This window comes from Colius striatus, chromosome 4, assembly GCF_028858725.1.
Source record: "Colius striatus isolate bColStr4 chromosome 4, bColStr4.1.hap1, whole genome shotgun sequence".
Lineage (NCBI taxonomy): Eukaryota > Metazoa > Chordata > Aves > Coliiformes > Coliidae > Colius > Colius striatus.
In genome coordinates this window covers 84725674-84747540 of record NC_084762.1, presented here as the reverse complement: position 1 = coordinate 84747540, position 21867 = coordinate 84725674, and positions in this window count along the sequence as shown.

Here is a 21867-nt window from a genome sequence, read left to right as displayed (position 1 = left end):
CCATTCCCGTTAAGAAAGATCCTTCAGGACTTTCATGGCCAAGGGAAGAATATGTCATCTATCTTTTGAAGCCAGGCCGGCTCTGGGCTATGATTTGAGCTCAGGTCTCCCACATCTCAGCATATATAGGAAACTAAGCTGAAATCTACCTTCTCTTGGTAGTAGCTCTTTTCTTAAACACACAGATACTGATCATCTTAATGGCTGTGCACTGGACTCTCTCCAGAAGTTCTCTGTCCCTCTTGAGCTGGGGAGCCCAAAACTGGATGCAGGACTCCAGATAAGGCCTCACCAGGACAGAGTAGATGGGGAGCAAGACCTCCCTCAACGTGCTGGCCACACTCCTCTTGATGCATCCCAGGATGCCATCGGCCTTCTTGGCCACGAGGGCACATTGCTGGCTCATGGTCAGTTTATTATCAACCAACACTCCCAGGTCTCCCTCTGCAGAGCTGCTCTTCAGCAGTTAGACCCCCAGCCTGTACTGGTGCGTGGGGTTGTTCCTTCCCAGATGCAGGACTCTGCTCTTGTCCTGTTGAACCTCATGAGGTTCCTCTCTGCCCAACTCTCAAGCCAGTTGTTGTCTGTGATAAACAGACAAAAAATGGTTGAGTCATTCTTTGAAGACTTTTATCCTGTATTACATATATGACTTTATTATTTCCTTTTCCTTTTCACCTCACTGTTATATATGATCTTTCATTGTATTATATATAAGTTTGAATTTTAAATTCTTTGAAGTAGGGACTACTTACGATGTCTTTTCAGACACAAAGGGAAAGTGCTGGGAACCAATAAATAAGACTTTAAAAGTGTAAGTTATGGTAAGTGCTCCCTTGAACTAGGACAGAGGAATGTTGCCCTTCACCGGTAATTCTCCTATAGATCACATTCATTGAATTGAGTAAGAAAGAGGCTAATATTCAGAACAGTTTTTTTATCCATACAGGAAAGCATGAACTTTATTACACATATCTGCTCAACAGAAGCAATTCACTTAACATGTAAATGGCTTTTTGAAACAGGAATTCCTTGTTCCTCTGTGGCTGCCTTTTTTCAGTATGTCTGCTTTTTCTGCTGCCTAACAGCAGTTAATGGAGCTGCAAATTGTTATCAGCTTGATATTACTGTAGGGCCAGCTTACACAAATACCTGATAAGCACTGTAACACATTTCAGTGGATGAACATTCATTGTACAGCATTGTTTCCTTTAGCTTTAATGTGTTCCAGACCACTTGGACAGCTCACTTAATGAATCCCATTTTGTGGAGGACAGCCACGTTTGAGAGGCTGCCAGCTTGAGATGCTGGTACCCATATACTGAAGACCCAGGTGAGATCCTTTAACAGCAGACGGAGCCATGCTGACTGTCTTACAGTGAAGTGAAAACAGACACTGGAGGGATGATGGTTATGATAGGGATGAGGTGTTTAAAAGTCCTATGTTTTGAGAGGCTCCCGTGAACTGTGTGGCGAGCAACAGCATTACAGAAAGTGTGTCTGAAACTGCTTGCTTGTTTCAACTGAAGTCAGTTGAGATGTACACAGGGACACTAACAGATCTAAGTACTTTTGTCTAGGAATTTAGCCATCCGAAGATGCAGACCAAGTATATAGGAAGATTTTGAAAGAGTCCTCTGCAAGCCCAGCTTCCAGGAAAATGAGTACTCCATCAAGACCCAGATGAGCTGTAGATTGTCCTGCACTGGGATGAGTCCGGGAGATCCATCCTTCCTTGTCCACAGAAATGGTGGTGAGTGATTACAGGAGGCAGCATTGCTCTGCCCAGCCCTGTACTGTCTTGTTCTCACTTCAAATAGTCTCTGAGAGAAAGAAGTGCCGAATCTTGCTTGGACAGGATGAAGCAGGTCCACAAGATTTTTCTCCAAAGGTGGGAATAAATTTTTGAGATTTTGGTAGACATTGCTGAATTATGTGGAATGTAATTCTGAAATGTGTGGTAATCTTGAGATGACCTTAGGGTTTCTGAAAAGAGTCCAAAGTTCTGACAACTTGGGACTTTTGAAAGTAGCCTGGACAAATTACTGTAAAAATGTGATTTGGGAAACCAGCCAGTGTTGGCAGAGAAAAGAAGTGTTGTTTCCAATCCATGTGACTCCAGGATTAATTCCTTTCTGCCAATTCAAATCTTTTTATAGTTTTAATTGCCTTTTATTACTAACTTCTTGTTCATGCATAATGTGTACAATGGCTCAAGTGCTAAACAGTATCAACATTTCACTTCAGATATGATTGTTCTCCTGTGGAAGCAATGTGACTCCTGTAGAGCTGTGAGGAAAAACTATGAAGACAAGAAAGAAATCTGACACAAGATGTACACAGGCTTTCCTTTGTGGCAGGGTGTCTACCTGATGGTTTTACTTCTGAAACTTTTTTTTCACCATTGCTAAAATTAATTTGTTAAAAACTAAAATAAATATGTATGAAGGTACTGTTAGAATAATATTCTTAGGGTTTTTTTCTCTTTTTAGGAACTTTGCAAAGCAGAGATTTTGATGCCATTCCTGGACTACAGGCTCATCGTCTGGACCACCCTTCATTTTAATTTGTATAGCACCTAGCACTAAAAGGACTTACTTTCCCTTTAAGCCCTCAAACTGCATAAATGTAAACAGTAATAACTGGCCACCAATGCACTTCAAAGTAGATCGCAGAGATCAACAGAGGTCAAATCCTCTTTAACTCCATGAAAACAGCAGCAATACCCTTGAAAATTAGTAATGGTGGAAAGTGATAGGTATTTATTTCAGAGAAGCAGCAGTCTATTTCCAGAGGAGAGATCAGCTCGTACTTTGTAAGAGAAATACACCAGCTTTCTAAATTTAGATTTAAAAGTGGCAGCCTCTCTACTTCTGAAAGTGTGCATTCATTGCTAAGGTACACAGTGGCCATTTGAAATTTTTCATGCCATTACGCTGGTGTTTAATTTACCTGTCTTGTAGGTCACTTGGAATCAACCTTCAGTAGATTGCTTTCAGGGGAGATGTTGTAGGGACAGTTCAATAAACTCTACTTGTCCCTTGTGTGAATAAATTAAGACTATTTAAAAAGTCACTATCCTGTGCTTGTGGGTGTGTATTAAAAATAATGCATAATATCTAACATTTTAAACATTTCATTCACATGTTCTTCAAGCAACATTACTATGTTATTTATTTCTTGACGTTTGACTCAAACTATTTTTTTAATGATTCTTGACAAACATGCCCTATAGATGGAAGAACCCAAGACCTCAAGGGAGAAGGACAGGAATGTCCTCACCACAGTTTATGCAATTTATGTGTTTTAAAAACCCCATGTTGGTTATGCTTTGCTTGGTCTGTTAGATAAAATTATAATGACATAGGAAAGTGAGGCTATTAAGTTCAAAACTAAACTGCTTTGGATGTGTTTAACAATGTGGATAGTTAATCAGTAAAGTCAGTTAAATTGGGGATAGTTGCTTTTCTCAGGTTAACAGATTATGATGGAACAAATCAGATTAGGTGGTCACAGTGGTCCCTATACTCTACACTTACACTTTCAAAGCAGGCAAATTTCCAAGTAGAAAATGTGTGAACTTTCTGTGTGGTGCCTATAAAACTCCTCTGGAGTGTGCTTATAGTCAGCAGAGAAAAACACAATTTTTAAGGCAAACTCCATTTTTTCCCCTAAGTAGCTATTGAAAACAGGCCAGTTGACTCTAGGGAACCTTGTCATTCTCCATTGCTATGACAAGATTCTGATGTGCAGCCCGTCTCACCCATGACTTTTCAGGAGAGAAGACAGCAGAGGGCAAGAAGTGAGGCTAAGGGGGAAATGACTGTGTGGATGTTCTGGCAGGACAAGGCTCTCAATAGTCTTCTCTGGTCATATTTCAAAAGGTTTGACCCTCTCTTGCCTTTGTCAAGGCAAGCCATCCCTTCAGAGAACCCATCTGGGGCAAGTAACTACTTCCTTGGTAGGCAGTGCTCAGCCATGGGAGTTCAGGTGTCAGGTACTGAGGGCTGGAGCCGCAGATGTCAAGTCAGGATAATTCCCAGCTTGAGGCTGGCCCAGGTGTTCACAGCCTTGCCTAAAATCTTCTGCCAAGCAGCAGAGGGGACACAAGATCTTTTGCAGACAGCAAGAGACAAGACATAGAGCTGGGCAGGTCTCTTTTGAGGAGCAACTTGAGGTGAAGGGATAAAGTGTTTACCTGGAAGGGAGACTTGCCTGCTGGTGAGCATGAGCAGTGTTGGTAAGACCTTTGACACCAAATTTTGTAGAAAAGTAACACTAGTATTAGTAATAGTACACTATGGTATTTCAGAAAAGCACACTGCAACTAAATAAAAAGGAATCTGCTTGGCAAGCCAATCAAGCTTGGGTACATCTGCTGTGGTATTTCCTAGGATGACTTTTCTGTCTGATGTCCCTGGCTGTGGGAACACAACTACCTGTGCTGGAAACTCCTTACTAGTCATACTGGGACAATTCATGCTCTCAGACAGTTCCAAGGTGTGCCTCAAAGTTAGCACAGGCGACAGAAAATTCTCATCTCTATTTTGGGTGTGACAACTCTGTTTTGGAGGGTAAGAGGATTGGGTGGGTAGGGTGGAGCCTGACTGTCTAACCTCAGCATCAGAGAGAGACTTCTGGTCAGTGTTCAAGTAGGAGATGTAACCTGAAAGCCTCTGTTGTTAGCAATGCATTTTTTTCTAGTCCCTTGAAAGTACTTCTGGTGAAAATCCTGCAGATGTCCATTTACTCTGAATCTGCAGATTCTGGGAGGTGAATTTTAATGGGTAGTGTGCTCGACACTGTTCAGTGGTGTTTAGAATCTGTGGTGCCTTGGACAGGTTTTCAGCCTTTTGCTCACTGAAAATCTCTGAAAGGAACCTGATTGATCATCTTCAAAAGATGCTTTTTCTTACCCTGCAGTGGGACACCCCAGCACATATGTCCTGCACGGACATTCAGAGCCATGTCACAGAAGAAGGAAGGTACAAAAAATGAACTTAGAACAGTTTAATTTCCTTTTTCTCCTTGGTGCTCACTGACCATGACTGAGGAAGATTTATGGGAAGAAATGCCCCTCTGTCACATGTTAAGAGAAATACATTCTTACTGTCCCACCTATGTATGTATAGACATAGGCTGTATGAAAACACAGGATAGGTATTAGACTTTATAGTGTTTTAAAGTGGACTAACTTAGAAGTGCAGCTACTTTTGAATTAATTAATGGGATATTTCACAGTAGTTGCAATTAAGTTTGAATCAAGCAGATAATAACATTTTTTACTTTAAAAAAATCATAATTCACTCATTCTTTATTGGAGATTCTCTTACTGAAATGTAAGACATGACCTTAAAGTCATCTTCCCACTATACACCACTGCTGACATTTGAGCCCATATCAAAGCTGCACCTTAATCTTTTCATCTGGTAGATAATTAATCTCATCTAGTGTGTACCATACTTACGTATTCCTGGACTTGGCTTTTAACTGCATTTTCAGAAACATCAGGGCTGCAAATCCATATCTGTTTAGAATGTGACAATATGACATTCACATTGAGCTATTCAGAATTCAGTAAAACTAAAAACATTGTTGTTTCCAGGTCCCTGAACATATACACCTGTTAAACACACTTTATGCATATGTCTATACACGTATATGAGATGTGCATATATATAAGCAATCAAGCTGCTCCTGCAGTGTCTGTAGAGTAAGTTACACAACAGGAAATACTCACTATAATGACTTGAAGGAGAGAAGTGATTTCTTCTCACTCAAAATTAGAAGAAAGGGATATGATTTCTGCATTTCTGAAATTCATGCTTCATCATCTCTTTTATAGCAATAGATTAGAAAACTAAAATTATTACAAAAAAGGCTTTTGTATGTAGGAATCAACATGCAAAGTTAATGTTGTTTATTCTAGAATAAAATAAATACTATTAGAAAGCTCACATTGTCAGCAGTGTTTTATCATTTTCCTCATCACAGCATCCTTGACTTACCAAGTATGATGAGTAACAGATGTTGAAGGTACTATTCTGAAACCAGCACAGGAAACCTTTCCTTGAACATACTCATTGATAACACAGGTTTTCATTTACGAATTTGTGTAGAACTAAGATGTGTAGGACCATTATAATCCACAGAACTTTGAAGACATCTTATTTAATCAACAAAATGTCAAGTAATTTGCCAACACCGCCACTTTGAATGACTCACATGCCTTTCCATAGTCCTTAGAGTGAGAAGGATCCTGTCTCACAAATTGCCTTATTGAAACATCCTAATCATCCACTGTATGCACATCAGGCTAGCCCTGTTCCTTCTGTCTCAGTAAGAAATGGATACACAAATTTTCTAACTTTCATTTTTATCCTCTGTCTCAGAATTGTTCTTCTCTCTGCATTACTGCAATTTACAGAGGTTGATATGGTAAAGTAGTTTTGGAGAGTAATCAGAGGAACTTGAATATGGGTTGATTATGGACAATTAGGAAAGTTTTTTCTGATACATATAAAGAAAGGAGCAATGCTAGGATCTTGTTCCACAAGACTTCCTACTTGTTTTGGATTGTGACATTGCTATGATGCTGTCTGGGCACCGATTCAAAGTGAAATCAGTCATCAGGAGCAATGGGAACAGGATAATGAACAAGCAGCCTAACTTTTAATATTTTTACATTAAAAAAACCCAACAATCTATGTTTTATTTTAATCCTGCTGTCTAAATATCCATAACATCTTCCAAGTAAGAAATTATTAAAACGTTTCTTACCTTTAATGTTATTCATAACAAGAACAAAAAACTAAAAAACTATTTCACTGTTCAGTTGAGGGAGCCCTGGCACAGGCTGCCCAGGGAGGGTATAGAGTCTCCTCCTTGGAGGTCTTCAAGACCCACCTGGACACATTCCTATGCAATCTGATCTAGGTGGACCTGCTTCTGCACAGAGGTTGGACTAGAGAATCTCTAAAGGTCCCTTCCAACCCTACCATTCTATGATTTTATGAAGAACAACTGTTGCCTGTACAAACTTTGCAATTTTCACTGTTCCATGGTCATTACTTACAGGGCTTTCACAACATACTGCATTTACTTTTTTTTTTTATTTTTGAGGGGCAGATTTATGAGCAAAGATTATTCAAATGTAACACATCTTGCTTGAACAAATGTCTACTAAAGGGGTTTTGATAATTGATTATATGTTGGCAAGGACATGTCCTCAAAGAACCAAACAAAGTATATGCTTCACAGCAGTAAAAGTAGGAATAAAAGAGATTAAATAAAACAAAGGAGAATGAAAACTGTATAAAAGAGAACACTGCTTCCTTCTAGAAGTCATCAGAACATCTGTGCAGTCATCAGAAGGAAGTGATGGAAGCTGCATTGATTCAATCTTATACAGTTATGAGAAAGAAAATAATTGAGTATTTACTCCAAAGCATCACCTTTTTTTTTTTTGGTGTGAAGTGACTAGTTACAATTCTTTCTCTGATTCCCAAGATAGTGTTAGGAAATGGTTTGCTTTTCCATGTACATACATATTTAATTTGATTCTATAGTCCTTGTGAAAACAGATGCACCAGAATATACAGATGTTCAGTCCTGGGAACATAGAATTACACCCATAGTTGCAGACATGTTAATGTGTTTTGGTTTTTTTTTCAGAATGCACAAAAATAAGTATCATATAAAGTGGCTGTTGTTTCCTGTGCTGCTGTTCAGTCAAAGAATTTGTCACTTATTTCACGTGAAGGAGAAAAGTTTGGGAAACGCATGTATAATTGTAGTTGAGTAAAGAGTTTCAGCTATGATTGACAGTTACCCACAAAAGTTGTTTTTCTAAGAAATTTAGCTTCAACTTTGTGTTTTTTTCAGTCATAGAAGTACGATATTTGGGGAAAAAAGAGATTTTGACTGAAAGCTATTGTTTTCATTTTCTTGACTTACAATAGAATTTTCTGTCATGAATCTTTGATCTTTTTTAGTAATTTTTCATGGATAAAGAAAGCATTTACACTTCTTAACCAACTGTAGTTGAGAAACAATAGTTAGAGTGAAAGGAGGTAATAAGTTGTAGAAAGAGGAAAACTCCTTCCATTCAATCAAAATAAACCACTTGGCAAAAACCAGTGACAAAAGGAACAGAGATATTAGGAAAAAGCAGAGAGAGTCATGGCCTTCCATGATGTCTCATCAGCTAGGGATTGTTTTCTTCTCATTCTCAATTTCTTTGATTTCAAGATGGACTGAGTAGTAAAGTTGCAGATTGTGATGGGAAAATGAACTAACTGCCAATGTGTCTGATGGGAGCTGATGGGTCTCATTGTCCTGAAGAGGTCCAAGATCTCTGAGTCTGATGCTCAGCTAATGTCAGCACAGACAGCTGCATATCAAGTTTCAGAGACACCACAAGACATTGGACACAAAGTCTTCTGCTTCTGAAAACACTCAAGGCATTTGGCTCAGATGCACAGACTTACTGTTTTACAGCTCTGTTTTTAAAAATAATTCAGCTACTGTGTACACAGTGTTTTTATTTTACAGAATTTTTTAGTAGCCCATTAAAAACCAATGGTTACTATTTTCTAGTCTTGGATTAAAACATCTCATCAGTTTATTGGTGATTTTAGTATTGGCCACAAGGAATATCTCATCAGAGGGAGCAGAACTCACAGTTCTACAATCTTGTTTATTCCTGATGAAAGCAGCTTTTCAGAGGATTTGAATGTATCCCAAAAATATTTCTGGATGTACTGATGAGACATATTCCTGGATAGTTATTTACATTAGTGTTTTCACTCTGTGACTGCTAACTTAGAAGGGAAAATGTTAGCAAATGTACTGTGCTTTCTTCTAAAAACATTGATGTAGTACAATCCTGAAAACCCCTGGGAAAAGTTGTTTTGGCAGCAGCAGCATTTCTGGGAGAACCATGGTCCTCGCTCTTCCAAGTGAACATTCTCATAACAGGTCCACAGGTCCACATGATGTGAAACCTCCCATTTCCTTTCCCTGAGTCTTTTGAAAGTTTCATTTGTCTCCAAAGTGACTGTTTTGGTGGGAAAAGTGAACATTACCTTCGCAAATGTGTGTGACATATCTGAATATCCTAAGAACAGCCTGGCTCAACTACCTAAACACAAGATACATGTTTATGTACATATACACATATCTACAGAGTGAGATTTAGAACTTTAAATTTTATGTAAGTTTCAAACTCGGACCACAAAGTGATCAATCTAGGACAGAAATCAAACTCAGACTAAAAAGTGATCAGTCTGGGACAGAAAATAAATTTCCACGGCTCTTCTCTGTATCTTACTGGTGTAAACTTTATTAAAACTACAGCTCTGGTGAGTCTTACTCTTACATGCCTACTTTTCCTAGTACACCTTGTGAAAGTTTAGACCACGACTATACAGTTTAGGGGGCACAAGCTAGAACCATGTATGGACCAACAACTGTGTGCCATACTCTTACTTTCCAGTTCTGTAAAGTCTTCTTAAAGAAGTGACAATGGTCTTCATGTGGCAGCCAAAAGTAAATCAGACATACAAGTCCTTGCTTATGTTGTTCAAGATATCATGTATGATGGCAAGATGTTTTAAGAAGGGGCAGATTTGTCTGAATCTGGCCTTACCAAAGCATAAGAAGATACATGGTTGATACAGTGGTCACAGCCATACATGTATCTGCCCCATCTACACTGTAGTTAGGGATGTGCTTAACCCAGACTATAGTATTACACTTTCTCCTCTGCGATGCTTTTGAAAAAGGTTATCTAAAGCTACTCTCTCTCTACAGGACTGCACCAAACCAATCTGAGCACTGGTTCACTTTGAGTGGAAAGCATTCTTTCAAAAAGGATCCTTTAACTCTCGATGTCCAATTTGACATATCGAATTCTTCCAGTTGGGTATATGAAAGTCAGGTATACCAGTGTTAAGGTTCACTACACTCAAGTGTCTTTTCAGTCTGGTCCTTAGTGTTATGTGATGTGACCAAGGAAATGTGCTGCAGAATAAGAGCCAGATTCTACCCCATAGCATTACAATCTGCTGTCATAACCACTGCAGTATCTTTCTTCCTTATACCAGGACTACACAGAAAAGTTAGTTTACTGGATATGGTGCCTGAACACATACTCGTTCCCTTGATACTGGTTTGACACTCATCCTAAAGCAAAGGCAGTCTTTTTTGTATTTTGATATATAGAGTTTAAAAGTCCTGGGAATGGAGAAACTGAGTATTGAATTGAAATGCCTGTTTGACATTGAGTTTCCCCAACACTTAGCACTGGAACAGTTAAGTTAAAAACAAATCATGTTTACAGTGTGCTGAGTGGCACTTGCACTTCAGCTCACAGTAGTCTCTTCTAATATTTTGAATTTATTACATGAAATCAAAATAATTTTCATTCCAGAGAAGATAAAGCAATTATAACACTATTGCTTAATCTTCATTTTACTGGAAGAGTTTTCCAGAGTTCTACCTCTAAGCTGTTTTTTTTTTTTTTCTAATGAAGAGTTTGGATTCCTTGCCATTACCATAATTTTATATTGGAGTCATGGATAAAATGCTGGATAGGTGATCAAATGATTTGTTCCAAAAATAATGCCCGTATCTCTGATAAATTTAATAGAGCCTAGGTGCTAATTACAAAGTGCATGTTTTCTTCCACTTCTTGCTTTGGCTATGTATTATCATAAGTTCTGTCAGTCTATTTACAGCAAACAAATCCTGCCATTGAAATCTTGGAATTAAAATTGTTACCCTTTTTTTACAGGGGTGGATTAAATGGAAATATCAGTGTTTCACCATCCTGCCTCAGATAAAACCTAATATTTCTTCAGATAAAAGAAGAAATGACTTTTTTTTGTTGTTTTTTCCTAATCTGTTTATGCTAGATAGAATATGGAAAAACCATGATGCTAACTGTGAGTAGTTGACTGCATAGTGACTATAAGTAGAATTTTTATTACATATAGAGGCAACCCTTTGCCTCTATACACTCAGAAAATACATCAGGTTAAAACCAACACTGCAGTTTTTGACATGTTCCTAAGGTGTCAAAGTATGTTGGCTTCTGGATGTCTAACTTGAAACATCCTTAGGATGACCTGGTTTTCCAAAAATAACTTCTCTGTCGTATCACTGGTGACTTTTGAAACTTTGGAACAAATAGTTAAGGTATTTTGGCTTGGTATCAAAATCTGCAGTTCTCATGGAAAGCATTACATGCTCTGGCATTATATGGTGCATGTGTTAAGTTTTCCATTTGATCCAGTAAGAGCCTTGACTTTTTCAAAGTTTATGCTCTTAGCTCAAGGGATTTTTGTGTCATGGAAAACTTTAATGATGGAATGAATCAAGTGTTTTATCCTAATATGGCTTTAGTTTTCATGACTTACCATCCTCTGGCCATTCCCCACATTTTCTGCAACAAGTATCCAAAAGTTGCATAGGAGCTTGAACATGTAAACACGTAACCCCAACTTCATGTCCTTTTTCATCTCATTTCCTAGTTCTCATTCTCATAGTTAAACACAAGCCTAGAGGAGAGACAAAACTGGTTCCTTAGAAGGCTCAGTATAACAAGCAAGGATCCCAGCATAACTGAGCTGAATGTAGAGTCCATTGCTAAACACAGTTACCTTGCATGGTTTAGGCAGGTCCAAATCAAGCTATTCTACTTTTCTGAGCAACTCTATGAATGGGATGCAGATGTCACTACTGAGTTCAGTTCAAACAGGGAGATAAGATAGAGAGTGGGCAAAGTTATAAGACAATAAAAATTTGCAATGGATTCTTCAGACCTTAAAATTTGAATTTGTGGTGATGAATATTGTTTTAAGAATTATTTTCTGAGTCTTTATGGGGCTAAAGGTAGAACTGCTCTCTTGTTTTCTAATCAACTTCCATGTCACTGAGAAACAACTCACAGCCTGTGAATATACAACAGGCTGTGTAATGCAATTCTATTATGTGATTTATATACTATAGAAAAGTTCACCTTTTGAATTCCAAGCGCTGAACTATCTGAAGTGGGTGAATTCTGATACTGAATGGAAAGGATTGCCATTTGCAACACTTGCAGTTTTAATTGCTCAGTGCTTCCAATAACTCCACCAAGAAGCTTAGAAATTCCACTGCATGTTTTATAGAATCACAGAATAGTAGGGGTTGGAAAGGATCTTTAGAGATCACCTCCTTGCTGCCTTCAGAGTACTTAGAGGAAAATCAGTACACTTCTTTAATCTAAACAAGTGGGTGAATTCAATTCTGACCACATCAGAAATTTATTTGGAGAAATCCTTGTGGTGGAGCTTGACTACCATCTTGTTTCTTTTTGGCATCTTCTACAGATTATTGCAGTTCCTATAACACAAGGGATGTTTTATGGGGAAACGATGTGACACAACATGCCTGCTGCTTATGGTACATTTTCTTTTCCAGAGGACAAGCTCAGTCTTCAAGTATGAGAAACTCTTTTTGAAAGATGCCAAAAACCCTCTTTGACCAACACTTTTTAATATTTTATGAGTCTCATTAGTCTTTGTTTGTCCATTCGCTTATGTATTAACATATGGTATCAATAAATGCTACAACTGTTCACAGTTCATGCCATCCTGAGAAACATACACAATGGGATGTAAATTACTCTGAGATAAAACTACAGGAATTATCTTTATAGGCAAATAGAGTCACCATCATTTGGCCAGCTGCTGACAGTTTTCAAGTCTAAATGAGTTTTGGCTGGGTTCAGTGCTATTCAGTTGGGGACAAAGCTTTTTGATTTGGCTTACAGCAGTTAAAGGCACTTTAGTCCTAGTCAGCCTGATACTATTTCATGGCTATATAAGGCTGCCTAAAAGTAAATTGGTAACTTTTATTTTTACATAAAGCTTTTAAATTACAGTGCTGGTGCACTGTTTCCTCTCAGGACATTGCTGATGTCACATGTGGATATTACCTCACTTATACAGTTTTTAGCTAGGTTGATGCTATCAGAAAGACAGCCTTGACCTAGTGAGGCCTTCTGGGATTTGAGGTCTGTTGGAGATGGGCAAATAATCTCCATCCAGCAAGAAGGAGAGAAAACAATGGGCTCTTGTGTGGCCCATGTGGGCTGTTTATTTTCAGATAAGATGAATGAATGAAACTCAAGTGAAATGAAATGAAACTGAATGAAACTCGAGCAACAGCTGACCATTGTATCGCATGTCTTTCCACTAGTTTAACTGTGTAATACAGTAGCAAAACAGCTTGGGGAAGTGGAAATAAATGGCCAAATTGCTAAGTGATGATTCATTTTTTAACTACTCACGCTTACTCATGCTAATGTTACTGAATTCAGCATAGAAACAACATTTTTGTCTTGAAATATAGCTGATGGTGCTACTTTAATATGGTAATTTGGAACAATCAGATCAAGGACAGCAGGAATCTGGATCTCTCCATCAGATGAATGACCTATTGAGTATGTTATTGCACAAGACATTTATACCAATATGAATGATTTTGGCAACTAATTTTAGAAGGTTTTAGGCTATTAGTCTACATTTTACTTGGACTTTTTATTTCAGAGATTCAAACCAGACTCCCAGAAGTGTTAACATTCCTCTATAAATGTTTCAGGAACATTCTTCAGTAAAAGTTTTCAGTTTTCAAAATGAAAATAATGTCTTCAAATGAAAGGTCACTGCTTCTTACTTTAAATGTAGGAGAATTCTGCGTTCCTGATAAGTGTATGCTTTCTAGCTTCCTTTGTTTATCTTTGTTTTTCAGGGGTAAAGAATTCTTAAACTAGAATTCATGAGGACCCAAATAGTCACCCAAATGGTATTTTTCTGCAAGTAAGTGATTTACCCTCTAATAGCTCTACTAGAACTCAATCTTTATCACACATTAATATGTCTTTAGAGAAGAGATTATCCTTATCATTCAGTTGTAACTACATTAGACTTTACATATAGGTTTTTGCTGTTGTATGAATATAAGGTTCAGCAAATCTATAAGTGTTTTGGAGAAGTAGCCAGAAATGATTCCAAGTTCCTCATGAAAACTCTCAAGAAAACAAAGTATTATTTTTATTCGTCCTCATTATAAGGCAATTTGAACACTCTTGAGCCAAAAGAGCTTGGGAATTTTCCAAGTATCATATGGACAGATTAAGAGATTTTACAGACTGCCAGGGCCTAGTCAGAGCTGTATAAATGGCTACAATAAGTGACCAAAGACTTTTCCATCTTACCATACAGATTTTGGGTTTTTTTTGTCTAGTTCCATGTCTTGGACGTGTTTACTGAAGATGTTCATATTACTTTGGCACAAATCATCAAATTTGTATAGATTCAGAAAGTGCTTTAGGCACTACAAGTCTCAGTGCTTATGTGTTGGCACTCACTGACCCCTCTGGCCAGAAGGATAAAAATCAGATTAATCCCTGCCTTCAAGCTGTATTTTTGTCCTTGTTTTAGCCTACACTGAGAACACATTTTTGAACACTTTGGTTCACAGCAATCTTGTACAACGCAGTCTGAAATCTTTTTAACTGAAATGGAATAAAAAGTAGTTCTTTAGGATCGTGACAGATGTTCTTTAGGGGCATAACGTAGTAAAATCCTGGACTTCAGGAGAACAAATTTTGGCCTGTTCAGGTCATCTGCATAAAAGAGTCCCATGGGAGACAGCTCTGGAGAAAGTAAGTGTCCAGGAAAGCTGTTTGATTTTCAAGGATCACATCTTCCAAGCTCAAGAAAGATCCACCTGGTTGTACAGGAAGTCAAGCAAAGGTAGCAGGAGGCCTGTATGGATGAACAAGAAATTCGTGACAAAACTCAGACATAAAAAGAAAGCAGAGGCAGAAGACACTGAGCATACAAGGATGGGATCAGAAAAAGTAACATCCTCCTGGAGTTTAATCTGATGAAGCACAAGAAGGGTAATAAAAAATGCAGGAACATGAACAGCAAAAGAAAGATGAAGAAAAACACAGGCTTGCAGCTGATTGCAGCAGAGGACTTAATGAAGGATACAGAAAAGGACAAAATCCTCAATGTCCTCTCTGCCTTGGTCTATACTAGCAGGATGATCCTTCAGGAATCCTAGGCCTCTGACACAAGTGATAAAGTCTGCAGCAAGGAAGATACCCTCAATAGAGAAGGATCTGCTTAAGGAACACTTCCAGAAATTGTACATACATCAGTCTATCAGACCTGACAAGATGCATCCAGGAGTGCTGAGGGAGCTGATCAATGTCATTGCAAAGCCACTCTCAATTATCTTTGAAATCAAATGTCACTCCTACCTTCAAGAAGGGCAAGAAGGAGGATCCAGGCAACTACTGATTGGTCAGCCTCACCTTGATCCTTGGGAAAGTGATGGAGCTAGAAAGTGATGGATCCTAGAAACCATTTCCCATCATATGAAGGACAAAAAGATGACTGGGAGTAGTCAGCATGGCTTTATGAAGGAGAAATCATACGTTAACAGGCTGATTGCCTTCTGTAATGAGATGACCAGCTTAGTGAACATGGACAATGCAGTGGATGTTGTTTATCTTGGTTTCAGTAGGGCTTTTGACACAGTCTCCCACAGCATCCTCATAGACAAAATGAAAAAGTGCAAGTTAGAGAAATGAACAGTAAAGTGGATGGTAAATTGGTCAGACACAGAAGGTTGTGGTCAATAATGCAAAGTCTATCTGGAAGTCATCTGGAATATTGGTGTATTCCAGAGATTAATACTGGGGCGAGTATTTCACATTTTTAATACTGTGACAAAGTCACTCGCAGCAATTTGGTCATGATACAAAGCTGATGCCAGATATACCAGAGGATTGTACTTCCATTCAGAGGTTTCTGGGCAGGAGAGAGAAATGAACAGAAAAAAACCAAAGAAGGCAAGTTAGAATGAGTAAAACAACAGAACACCAAACTCTTTTACTAAAAGATTATGGTCTAGTGGCGTACAAACTTGCAGAAAACAGTTAGCAGCTTCCATGATCCCTAGACTCTCTTAGACAGAGAAGGTGACTCCACAGCCATAGAGACATTCTCTTCTGACAACAACTGAAGGAGAAAAAACTCTTCCCTTTCTACTGCTTTCCTTCCCCTTGGAAAAAGAAACCTACAGAAAGTCCAGGAGGAATAGTATAAATCCAAGTTGCTCCCAGCACAGGAGAATGATCTGCCACACTTCCTTCGAAGCTGACTATAATTTGTATGTGATTTTTTCCTTTGGCAATAATTGTCCTTGTCCTTCTGGGAAGAAACACTCAACAATGAACTCTGCTGTTCCACAGTCTAGAGTCACTTCAAAAACAAGGATAATTACTGATGAGATTGCTCAACAGATAGTAGAGATGTGGTATTCACACTCACTTCTCCTCTGGAGGTTTTTGTTTTTTTCCCAATGAATATACCCGTGGCAACAGTGAAATCAGTCTTTAGGGGCAACCTTACTGCTCAGTATATGGTATTCCACATTAGTTGAAATCTCTTCCATTCTATATTTTGATTTGTGTGTACTATAAGGCAGATAGTAAAGCAGATATAAGTTAGGTCTGTATGGCTGGAGTTGGAAGTGAAGAGCCTTTTTCTTTCTCTGAAACTGTGTACCTCTGAAAGCATGGGTCAGGCCCTAGCACTTAGCAGGTTTAGAACAATAAAGATGTGAGAAGCTTACGTAGTTGCAGGGGGCTGGTGGTAAAATGTATTGCAAGACTGACAGTTTTATTGCTGGTTATTGAGTGTAATGGTAGTGACAAAGGATTATTGCTTTCTGTAAGAGCTTTATTCTCCTATCGGGTTAACAACCATCAGAGACTGGAAGAGCATCTTGTCCCTATTAAGTGGTCAGTAGGACAGAAACAATGTTATAAGAGAGATTTGAAAAGGCCATCAAAACTGCAGGTCAAAGGAAAATGGTCAGGAACCAAAAAGGCAGGCAGACTTTGGGCTTTTCACATGAGGCTCTGTTATGCTCAAAAAGAAAGGGGGAAAAAAAGAATGTTTAAAGAGGTGGGTGGGGATCTTATTTCAAGGATATTACAGTCTATTCAGATCTATTGACTTAGTATTAGAGTCCACAAGAGCAGAATGAGGACAAAAACCTATACTTAGTAAGCAAAAAATCACTACAGAAAAGTTGGAAGGGATGGGTAATCCTGTGGAAGTCAGGACCTCTCTCTCTCAACTGTAGAGGAAACAAAGTATGAGTGGACTCCTGCATTTGGCATTTCAGTTTCATAAGTAAAATTCAGAAAGAGATGTTTCAAGCACTCAGTTATTTCCAGGCAACAAAGGAGGTGGTAAACAGAATTAGCATAAATGGTGCAATACAAGAATTTTGCACTTATGAAGATATATTCATATATCCCTTACCTTGCCTTAAGATAGAACAATAGATAAAAAACAGGCACATAACTGTCTCACAAACTGAAGTCTACATGATCCAAGGTCTCTTGGATACTACAGTGTTCTTGTAGGTCTATGCTATGTATGAAAGCTATTGCCGAAGTAGATGTAGTGCCACAGAGATCTAATTTAAAAGGAGCTATTTGTGGGGAGAAGTGCTTTACTTGCATAATTTATGCCATATGCCCAAGTATCTTTACTCTGTGCCAAAAACAGATAGCTAAGGAACAATATAAGAACTGGTGCTACTTATACTTTCCCAGCTCTGCACAACATGGGACTCAGGGTCCTTCTGAGTCTGACATGATATTTAATATTGTTCAATATATCTTTCTTCTATGAATCAATGTAGTAACTTTTTTGATCTATTCAAACTTTTAGTACCCACGGTATCTTGTTTCAAATCTACAACTAGCCAGTTTGGTTTGAGGTCCTCTGGTGCTTAGAATCATAGAATCATAGAATGGTAGGGTTTGGAAGGGACCTTTAGAGATCATCTAGTCCAACCCCCCTGCAGAAGCAGGTCAACCTAGATCAGGTTGCATAGGAACATGTCCAGGCAGGTCTTGAAGACCTCCAAGGAAGGAAACTCCACAACCCCTCTGGGCAGCCTGTGCCAGGGCTCACTCACCCTCACACTGAAATAGCTTTTTCTTATATTTAAGTGGAACTTTTTGTGTTCCATCTTCAACCCATTACCCCTTGTTCTGTTACTATCTACTATAGAAAAAAGGGATGCCCAACCTCCTGACACCCACCCTTTAGATAACTGTTTAGACTAAAGAGCCCCAGTTAACACAGCCTTTCCTCGTATGAAAGATGTTCCAGTCCCCTGATCATCTTGGTGGCCCTGCACTGGACTCTCTCCAGAAGTTCCCTGTCCCTCTTGAGCTGAGGAGCCCAGAACTGGACACAGGACTCCAGATGAGGCCTCACCAGGGCAGAGTAGAGGGGGAGAAGAACCTCCCTTGACCTGCTGGCCACACTCTTCTTGATGCATCCCAGGATGCCATTGGCCTTCTTGGCCACGAGGGCACATGGCTGGCTCATATTTAGTTTATTATCAATCAGGACTCCCAGGTCTCTCTCTGCAGAGCTGCTCTCCAGTAGGCCAATCCCCAGCCTGTACTGGTGTGTGTAAATTCATACACAAAAGTGAGTACTACTCCAGTCGTATTTTGACTGACAGATTGCCTTAAATCACTTCCAGATACAGAAATATTTCTGGAATGAAATAACTTATCATCATCATCATGGTAAGATTTACCACACTTTGCTGATTCTCGGCCACCCTAAAGCTGTATGACATTGACTGGGATCAGGCACTTGGAGGGCCTAGCTTTCTTTTATTGAGTTTATAAAATAGACAAGAGAAGAAAGAGAAAAAAATTTCTCTAAAGTAAGATGTAAGGACATTGTCAGAGAAATTGTGTATGCAAACAAATTTATGATAATGGGTTCTCAAAAAAATAATGTCAAACACAGAAACTAAACTAAGTTTGAATATAGTTTTGTGGCCTTGGTTTCTAAACTTTAGCTTTTGCCTTATTGTCAAGCAGAATACACTGTTGTAAATCATGACCATGGAAAGCACTTCAGATTTTAAAGTGTTGCAAGTGCAACTTTGAGACACTTGCATGCTCATGAAAAACATTCACAACTGTCTCTGGCTTCACAAAACGAGATTATTTTTCCAAAGGCCTATATTTGTGTTTTGAGTAAAAGTCATTACTCCATATACACAAATCTTCATTTCTTGTCTCTCTTCAGATAAACAAAATCTGGGTTTAGAGTTAGATCAGGAGTGAATGAACAAGATAAGAAAAAGAGGCAACTCAACCCTATAAACTTTAACTCTCACTTGAAAAGAAAGTTTATTGCAAATGTTTGAACTTTTCTTCAGCTGCTGGAAGTATAACTGCTAAAATATTTCAAGAAATCTGATTTCAATGACGTTTCTGCGTGTATGATAGAAACAAATTATTTTAAATTCATAGCTTCAAAACAAGCAAGGTAGCTTAAATCAGCATTAAGTACATTTCAACATTTAACCAAATCTTAATCCTAAATAATTACAATTTAACTCAGCATCATTTTGTTAAAACAGATTTGCTTATTATTGATTTTCTCATGTGATAAAAATTTTATATTACACCAAAGAGTAGGTTTTTGAATATATGTTCAAACCAGAGAGCTAAAGTGAATGGTGTCCAGGACGTCTGCCTACAGCTGTTGTTGGTGGTTATTTCATCTCAGAAAAAATTTTCAGTGAAAAATCTGCAGATTTCTGTGTTCTCAAAGTTGATGGAATATTTTTCTATACAATGAGAACGTAAATGAGGGGGAATAAGAGAGATTAAAAAGAATGCAACTCCAGCATTGATGTGGCCAGGACAGATATTGCACAGAGTTAAAAATGTCCTTGCAGATTAATGAGATTTTATGGAAATCATATGTGAAATTATAATGAGATTTTCCTGAAAAGTAGCAGACACTTTTCATTTCAGTTTTTTATTTTGATCTCTTGTGGAGAAAAAGAAAAAATGGGGAAATAAGTTGGTAAGTAACATCATGCACTTCATATTACTTATAAACATAGAAAAATACTCCAATTTCAAATATTAGGCATCTGTTTTCCTCAGAACTTTAAATTATATATGCTCTGAAGTTTTGTATGGAAGGTAACCTTAGTTTCTGCCTCATACTACATGAATAAAGATTTGGTTTTGCTTCATTTTGATTCACTACTAGCATTATCCAATATACAAAAATTGCAAGTGATTTATGCTTGCAAAAGTAAATTCACTAGGCTCAAGTAAAGTGAGCAGAAAGTGATGATCCATAATAAAATTCTGAAAAAAAAATACTCTTTCAGAAGGTGCTGATTTTGTCTTTATTAACTTTAGTATGTGTATTCAAATAAATTCCATTGTACTTTCTGGACTCTTGACTAGGGATTTATTCAACAGTCATTATGCAAAATGCATGCTGCTAACATTATTTTAAGTTGGTAGAAACTGGAAGAGTTAGACATGATCTGAATACATGAAGGAAAATCTGTTCTTGCAGAAAATTGGGTACAAAAAATATCCAATCCTAAACAGCTTTTGTCAGGAGACTGGTACTGAGGTATTCAGTTTGGATAAAACCAATATGTCTCTATGCATTATTGATATAACTCTATTACACCCTTAACTACCCAGGGAGGTTTCTGCTTTAGATGTTATACATCTAATTTCAAGCATGTAAATCTGTACTTTCCCAGATTTTCATTCCTAATTTTGACATGCATAGTAACCCAGATATCTAAATTATGTCTCGAAAAGCCTGTCCATGCAACCAATACAAAAAGGACCTACTTCATTCAGATGCTCCAGTCCTCACCAAGATGATGAGGGGCCTGGAACTGTTCAGCCTAGACAAGAAGAGACTGAGGGGATGACCTCATTATTACTTACAAATATTTAAAAGCTGTTTGTCAAGATGATGGGCAACACTTTTTTCTTTAGTGTCCAGTGACAGGACCAGGAGTAATGGACAAAAGCTGGAACACAAAAAGTTCCACTTAAGGAAAAACTTCTTTACTACAAGGATGAGGAAGCCCTGGCACAGGCTGCCCAGGGGGATTGTGGGCTGTCCTTTGCTGGAGATTTTCAAAACCCACCTGGACATTTTCCTGCGTGATCTGTTTTAGGTGGACCTGCTTGATCTTTAGAGGTCCCTTCTAACCCCTAGTACTCTGTGATTCTGTGATACTCCCTGATCTTGCACCGAATCAGACATTTTAAGAACATTGTTTTGGAGCACCTCTCAGGACAATGGATCTAGAATGTTTTTCAGATTGTCATAGTCATTGGGAATGTGTTGACTATACTCATCTTGGTGTGCAAGTAGCACTTTAAAAGTAACATGATAGTTAGAGGCATGATCTGCTTGCAGTTTCAAGACTTTCAATACAGTTGAATTCAGTGCTTAGGAACACATATCAGGGGATGGTTTTATTTCAGAAATCCACTTTATCAGAATTTCTAATTTTCAGAAAAAAAAAGAAATTGAAAGTCTAAAGCAATTAAAGGAATTATACTTCCTTTGAGTGAGAAAATTTTTCATTTTTTTTCAGCTCCTTCAGTAACAGGCTTTTAGCTTTCATTCTTCTTTTTATATTTAATAGACATTGATGATGAATGTTCCATAATGTAATTGTCAGGATTTTGTTTTATTCCCTCTTTTTACCTTCTCTTTTTCATTTTTTCCCCCTTCTGTCTCATTGTCCTAATGACAAGGTAATAGCGAGCTCTTGACTTTTTTTACCTTAGAAATGAGTTATATAGTTCTATGATTTAATGTTTCTCTTCACTTGCAAGGAAGAAGATTAGGAAGATTTTTTTAATGTGTGCAGATTTATTGAAATCTTTAGAAAATCTTTTTCTCAGAGCTC